Genomic DNA, 7,839 nt, shown 5'->3' with positions numbered 1-7,839 from the left:
ATCCCTCAAAGCTATCCATTCTTCTTCTACTGTATTTATTTCCCCCATTCCTGTCAATTGCTCCCTTATGCTTTCCCTGAATCTCTGTACAACCTCTGGTTCTTTTAGTTTATCCAGGTCCCATCTCCTTAAATTCCCACCTTTTTGCAGTTTCTTCAGTTTTAATCTACAGGTCATAACCAATAGATTGTGGTCAGAGTCCACATCTGCCCCTGGAAATGTCTTACAATTTAAAACCTGGTTCCTAAATCTCTGTCTTACCATTATATAATCTATCTGATACCTTTTAGTATCTCCAGGGTTCTTCCATGTATACAACCTTCTTTCATGATTCTTAAACCAAGTGTTAGTTATGATTATGTTGTGCTCTGTGCAAAATTCTACCAGGCAGCTTCCTCTTTCATTTCTGTCCCCCAATCCATATTCACCTACTATGTTTCCTTCTCTCCCTTTTGCTACACTCGAATTCCAGTCACCCATGACTATTAAATTTTCGTCTCCCTTCACAATCTGAATAATTTCTTTTATTTCATCATACATTTCTTCAATTTCTTCGACATCTGCAGAGCTAGTTGGCATATAAACTTATACTACTGTAGTAGGTGTGGGCTTCGTATCTATCTTGGCCACAATAATGCGTTCACTATGCTGTTTGTAGTAGCTTACCCGCATTCCTATTTTCCTGTTCATTATTAAACCTACTCCTGCATTACCCCTATTTGATTTTGTGTTTATAACCCTGTAGTCACCTGACCAGAAGTCTTGTTCCTCCTGCCACCGAACTTCACTAATTCCCACTATATCTAACTTCAACCTATCCATTTCCCTTTTTAAATTTTCTAACCTACCTGCCCGATTAAGGGATCTGACATTCCACGCTCCGATCCGTAGAACGCCAGTTTTCTTTCTCCTGATAATGACATCCTCTTGAGTAGTCCCCGCCCGGAGATCCGAATGGGGGACTATTTTACCTCCGGAATATTTTACCCAAGAGGACGCCATCATCATGTAATCATACAGTAAAGCTGCATGCCCTCGGGAAAAATTACGGCTGTAGTTTCCCCTTGCTTTCAGCCGTTCGCAGTACCAGCACAGCAAGGCCGTTTTGGTTATTGTTACAAGGCCAGATCAGTCAATCATCCAGACTGTTGCCCTTGCAACTACTGAAAAGGCTGCTGCCCCTCTTCAGGAACCACACGTTTGTCTGGCCTCTCAACAGATACCCCTCTGTTGTGGTTGCACCTACGGTATGGCTATCTGTATCGCTGAGGCACGCAAGCCTCCCCACCAACGGCAAGGTCCATGGTTCATTGGGGGGAACAAAATACATATGAATAAATAATTTTCTGTATGTAGAGTGATTTGCTAAATGGAGACCAATTGTAGAAAATGATACACGAGAGGTTAAGGAGTGAGGAAAGTCATTAGGACATATGGCCAGAAATGTGATCTGAGAGTGCTACATGCATTTGAAGGTTGAGGCTCACTGTACGGTGGGCTCATTGTCACCGATAAATCATCAGTTGTTCTCCTGCACATTTTTAGGAATTGTCACTAATTGTGTCCATCCATTTATTTTAAGTGATAAGAATGTTCGTAATAACACTTAGAAACTAAAAAGTATACTCACCTGATGCTTGTAGATCTTCATCGAACTTATGGCTCGTTCGGTAATAGTTTTCGCCTAGAAGGCGTGACGGGTTCAGTTCTTGGCAAATAAGGACACTGCTGTGTAATAAATCTCTGTCCAACGATTTTCTTTTCCTTGCATCATATTCCAGTAAAATATCCAAACATTATCACGAAAACTTCACAAAAATCCTCCATAGCTCATTGAAACACTATTACTTCTGATACTGCTTAACAGACAGATACAGTACTACTACTGCTTGTTACACAATATGATTATTCCAAAAATATAAAAATATATTTAAAATATCATAAAAGCAATGGTTATAGGAAACAAAAAGTATTATATTAATGACTGAGAAGAAAGACACTTTCACATTTTCTGGATTGTGCTCTATGAGACTTTGTGAGAAACGAGCAGCTCTGTTGCAGCAGGGATTATTAGTGGCTGCCTCGTGGAACCAGTTGTCCGTACACAATACCGTATAGTTACTAACTGCAGAGGACCCTGCTTCTCTAAGGATAACGTGGCTACTATATGGTGCTGCTCCAGGTCAGTACCATATTTACTCGAATCTAAGCCACACTTTTTTTCTGGTTTTTGTAATCTAAAAAACAGCCTGCAGCTTAGAATCGAGTGCAAAGTAAGTGGAAGTTCTGAAAAATGTTGGTAGGTGCTGCCACAACTAACTTCTGCCGTCTGCCTTCAGCCCCACTCCCAGATTCAACCAAACAGCCCTCGTCAGAGATTTACTGTCCTACACTCGTACTCTCTGCTGGAAGTATCACTTTGCCACGAAGAAAAATGATCCTAATCCTACTCCTAATGATCCGACTCCTCAAGACACCATCCAAATTGAACCCTGCCTGGAACAGTTCCGTCCTCCGTCACAGCGGGACCCACCTCCTCTTCCTCAAAATCACCCTCTCCAAACCTTCCAGGAATTTCTGACTTCCAGCCTTGCATCTCAATCCTTCTTAAAAAACCTTAATCCTACACCCAACATCACCACTGCTGAAGCCCAGGCTATCCGTGATCTGAAGGCTGACCGATCCATCGTCATTCTTCCGGCGGACAAGGGTTCCACGACCGTGGTACTTGATCGTCGGGAGTATGTGGCTGAGGGACTGCGTCAGCTTTCAGACAACACCACATACAAAGTTTGCCAAGGTAACCCCATTCCCGATGTCCAGGCGGAGCTTCAAGGAATCCTCAGAACCTTAGGCCCCCTGCAAAACCTTTCACCTGACTCCATCAACCTCCTGACCCCACCGACACCCCGCACCCCTACCTTCTACCTTCTTCCTAAAATCCACAAACCCAATCATCCCGGCCGCCCCATTGTAGCTGGTTACCAAGCCCCCACAGAACGTATCTCTGCCTACGTAGATCAACACCTTCAACCCATTACATGCAGTCTCCCATCCTTCATCAAGGACACTAACCACTTCCTTGAACGCCTGGAATCCTTACCCAATCTGTTACCCCCGGAAACCATCCTTGTAACCATTGATGCCACGTCCTTATACACAAATATTCCGCACGTCCAGGGCCTCGCTGCGATGGAGCATTTCCTTTCACGCCGATCACCTGCCACCCTACCTAAAACCTCTTTCCTCATCACCTTAGCCAGCTTCATCCTGACCCACAACTTCTTCACTTTTGAGGGCCAGACATACCGACAGTTAAAGGGAACAGCCATGGGCACCAGGATGGCCCCCTCGTACGCCAACCTTTTCATGGGTCGCTTAGAGGAAGCCTTCTTGGTTACCCAAGTCTGCCAACCCAAAGTTTGGTACAGATTTATTGATGACATCTTCATGATCTGGACTCACAGTGAAGAAGAACTCCAGAATTTCCTCTCCAACCTCAACTCCTTTGGTTCCATCAGTTTCACCTGGTCCTACTCCAAATCCCATGCCACTTTCCTTGACGTTGACCTCCACCTGTCCAATGGCCAACTTCACACATCCGTCCACATCAAACCCACCAACAAGCAACAGTACCTCCATTATGACAGCTGCCACCCATTCCACATCAAACGGTCCCTTCCCTACAGCCTAGGTCTTCGTGGCAAACGAATCTGCTCCAGTCCGGAATCCCTGAATCAGTACACCAACAACCTGAAAACAGCTTTCGCATCCCGCAACTACCCTCCCGACCTGGTACAGAAGCAAATAACCAGAGCCACTTCCTCGTCCCCTCAAACCCAGAATCCCCCACAGAAGAACCACAAAAGTGCCCCGCTTGTGACAGGATACTTTCCGGGACTGGACCAGACTCTGAATGTGGCTCTCCAGCAGGGATACGACTTCCTCAAATCCTGCCCTGAAATGAGATCCATCCTTCATGAAATCCTCCCCACTCTGCCAAGAGTGTCTTTCCGCCGTCCACCTAACCTTCGTAACCTGTTATTTCATCCCCATGAAATCCCCAAACCACCTTCCCTACCCTCTGGCTCCTATCCTTGTAACCGCCCCCGATGCAAAACCTGTCCCATGCACCCTCCCACCACCACCTACTCCAGTCCTGTAACCCGGAAGGTTTACACAATCAGAGGCAGAGCCACGTGTGAAAGCACCCACGTGATTTACCAACTGACCTGCCTACACTGTGATGCATTCTATGTGGGAATGACCAGCAACAAACTGTCCATTCGCATGAATGGACACAGGCAGACAGTGTTTGTTGGTAATGAGGATCACCCTGTGGCTAAACATGCCTTGGTGCACAGCCAGCACATCTTGGCACAGTGTTACACCGTCCGGGTTGTCTGGATACTTCCCACCAACACCAACCTATCCGAACTCCGGACATGGGAACTTGCCCTTCAGTATATCCTCTCTTCTCGTCATCCGCCAGGCCTCAATCTCCGCTAATTTCAAGTTGCCGCCACTCATACCTCACCTGTCTTTCAACAACTTCTTTGCTTCTACACTTCTGCCTCGACTGACATCTCTGCCCAAACTCTTTGTCTTTAAATATGTCTGCTTGTGTGGATGGATATGTGCGTGTGTGCGAGTGTATACCTGTCCTTTTTTCCCCCTAAGGTAAGTCTTTCCGCTCCCGGGATTGGAATGACTCCTTACCCTCTCCCTTAAAACCCACTTCCTTTCGTCTTCCCCTCTCCTTCCCTCTTTCCTGATGAGGCAACAGTTTGTTGCGAAAGCTTGAATTTTGTGTGTATGTTTGTGTGTCTATCGACCTGCCAGCGCTTTTGTTCGGTAAGTCACCTCATCTTTGTTTCATATATATATATATATATATATATATATGTTATGGAAACATTTAGAAAATGTCTTAACACTTGAGCATGAGGTTTTCTCTAGATGTAGACAGATGTTGTACAAACAGATTCTGTCCCTGGGAGAGTCGCAGCTCAGGAAGGGCTCTCGGCCACTAAGTGTCACTGACAATGTGAACTATAACAGTGCTGATCCTGTAGAGAAGTGGAACAAAGCGAAGAAGAAGAAGAAATGCAGCTTACTATAAGGTCAGCTATGGTGATGGATGTTTCTTTTTTTTTCTGTTCTCAGCAGTCTCCATTTATTCATTACCATAAATGCGTACACGGGGTGGAGCAAATAAAAGTGAACCAGACGAGTGTATACGATTGGACATGAATTTGTGACAGCAATAATGGAGAAGCAAAAGACCTCCACTTACTTCCTACAGCAAGGAGGATCTTCCCATACAGCCAACTGAGCCTTGAGCACATTTACACAGTCTTCACACCTGACAAAATTGTTGGCACAAGTCAGTCTGGTCAAGGCCCTTGCTGGCCACCCAGGTCACCTGATCTGTCAGTGTGTGAATAATTTTTGTGGGGAGCCCTCAAGCCTAAGGTGTATGACAACAACCCTCACAGAACACTTTGGATGAGACTGCAGCAAATCCAGCAGTCCAGCTTTGATCAGCCTTCAGCAGCTTGCTCACCAAAACCCAAAAGTGATAAGAGATGAATGGCGGTCACTTTCAACATCTGTGATAGTGGGTGTTTGTACTGTATATCCTTTCCTCTGCTGTGTTTCTTTGTACTGTGTAGCTGTTCTCTCGGCCACTTTTATTTGCCCCACATTGTACAATGTGTTTTCTTACTCTGCAGTGCATATGAGTGTACTGACTCTTGCCATACCTCAAAAGTCTGCTAATGAAATTGTTCCTCAAAATCTCCAAGTTGAGGTAAGCTTCATTCCCAAAAACGAGTTAGGACAGTTAATTACACAGACCTTGAAATTTTCTCAATATAAGTGGTATCAGTTCTGCATCCATTTTTTTCTTTCAGTGTAGCTTGTCTGAACACACTTCCATCAGATGATAAAGGAAATACTCCACTAACATGCTGTTGCCCTTGGTTTCTTATCTTAAGAAAAATATATTTCCAAGAGCTACACACAGTTCTTAGAAAGTGAAGCTAGGGTCGACCTAAACTATATAATTATTTACATCCTTCCCTGCAAGAACTAGGATAGAGGAAATTTCAAAAAAGATGTTTAGGCGGATTACTTGAACTGCCTTAGTGAACGTTTAGAGTATTACTCACTTTGGATGTAGAAATATATATAAATATGTTGCAAATAGTCTTCACAGGTTTGCTGACGGATCACGTGCAAATTCCCCAAAATTTCCTCGGAGCAACTGTCCGACATCTTCAGGTGATTTAACCTTGCCGGTGGCTAGGTACGACTGACAGAATCCGCACATCGACACCCCATTTCTAGAACACGCATGCAAAGTATGCGCAGTCACAGAAGTCGTGCATGTGCAATTATTTGCAGTTAGATGGTGCCACGTTCAAATGCCCTCTGCCAAAAATCGCAGAGCGGCTCTCCTGTGCGTGCACTGTATGCAGCATTTGCTAACAGTGTGACTAGTCGTTTCTCACCAAAGACCGTACTAGACCAATGTTATGACGAGTCTGTTATTGAAGAATCTTGATTTTTGTGCTGTGATTTAATAGCAGTCAATGCAGGGTTCCAGGCTCTACTCAGTTGAAATACCACTTCCCTGTTGATGAGATTATCAGCTGTACGGATATGTATTACTTCCATAATGACACAGTCCCAGAGAGAGGGTGCCAGTGATAAAACTTCCATCTTTTCATATATCATGCAATGTCCTGTATTCAGGCAGTGTTCCGCAATTGCCGACTTTTCTGGTTGGTGTAGGCGTGTATGACACTGATGTTCATCTCAGTGTTTTTGTATCGTGCGGCATGTCTGGCCTATATATGCTGCCCCACATTGACAAGGAATCTTGTACACACCACATTTCCTCAGGCCAAGATCATCCTTAACTGAACCCAACAGGTTTTTCAGTTTTGCACATGGTTGAAAAACACTTAATTTCATATCTTCCGAGGACTCTTCCGGTTCTTAATGACATGGCACCAAAAAAGGCCAGAGTGGTGGGTGTCTTCGTATCCTCATTCTGCTCCATAGATTGAACTCGCCTGGCACTGAATGAATTATGTATCTGTGTCTCAGAATAACCGTTTTTTTCGGGACACTGTCTTCAAATGTTGTATTTGATTCTAATGTTAGAGAGTCCTTTGTTGGACACCCTGTATTACTACTGTTGCTACACAAACTCTCCACATAATTTGCTACAGATTGCACTTCCAGTGTAGAAAAGGTTGGCACTTCATCCCTATCTTCTACCTGAAACACAAAACAAAGGTTCTGATAAACCATACATGTCTGACTTTGGGAGGTGTATACTCAAAGTATTAAACACTTAAAATTGCAATGGACAGAAAATAAAACCTTACAACAGTAAACTTCAGTTAGTCAAAGCAGACTATCTGGTTAATCAGAACTGTCATTTCTTCGGCACTGTATAATTCAGCACATTACAACAATAGTACCACAACCAATAAGTGGAAAACAGGAATTGACATGTCTATGCTACCTAAAATGTCCCAACACAATTAAAGAGAACTGAAATAAGGTCCCTACATAAACACCAGTTCACTGTATTTAGTGCAGCAGGGCCTAGCAGCAGCTTTACTACTTAGCTGCTGATGCAGAATATGACAAACACTGCAAATCTAGTTGTAAAAAATTGTTATGCAGAAACATCAAGATTTCCTTGACTAGACAAAGATGGTTTCAACAAATATGAACAGGCACGATCCGTCCAGATGCACTTCAGAACTTGCTGCATAAAACTACTTGAATAGTTTGTATTCCCATTCACATCTTTGCACT

General features: G+C 43.9%; 1 long non-coding RNA gene across 1 annotated transcript in view; it reads right to left on the bottom strand.

Annotated features, from left to right (window-relative positions):
- Positions 1 to 6,511: 6,511 nt before the first annotated feature.
- Positions 6,512 to 7,839, bottom strand: part of LOC124553611 — a 43,566-nt gene continuing 42,238 nt past the window's right edge. Inside the window, exon 3 of the long non-coding RNA XR_006968080.1 lies at positions 6,512 to 7,290. This is a non-coding gene — a long non-coding RNA (uncharacterized LOC124553611). The remainder of the gene's footprint in view (positions 7,291 to 7,839) is intronic.

This window comes from Schistocerca americana, chromosome 11 (assembly GCF_021461395.2).
Source record: "Schistocerca americana isolate TAMUIC-IGC-003095 chromosome 11, iqSchAmer2.1, whole genome shotgun sequence".
NCBI classification, from domain to species: domain Eukaryota; kingdom Metazoa; phylum Arthropoda; class Insecta; order Orthoptera; family Acrididae; genus Schistocerca; species Schistocerca americana.
Note: the sequence above shows the minus strand (reverse complement) of the source record. Positions and strands in the feature narration are given on the sequence as shown.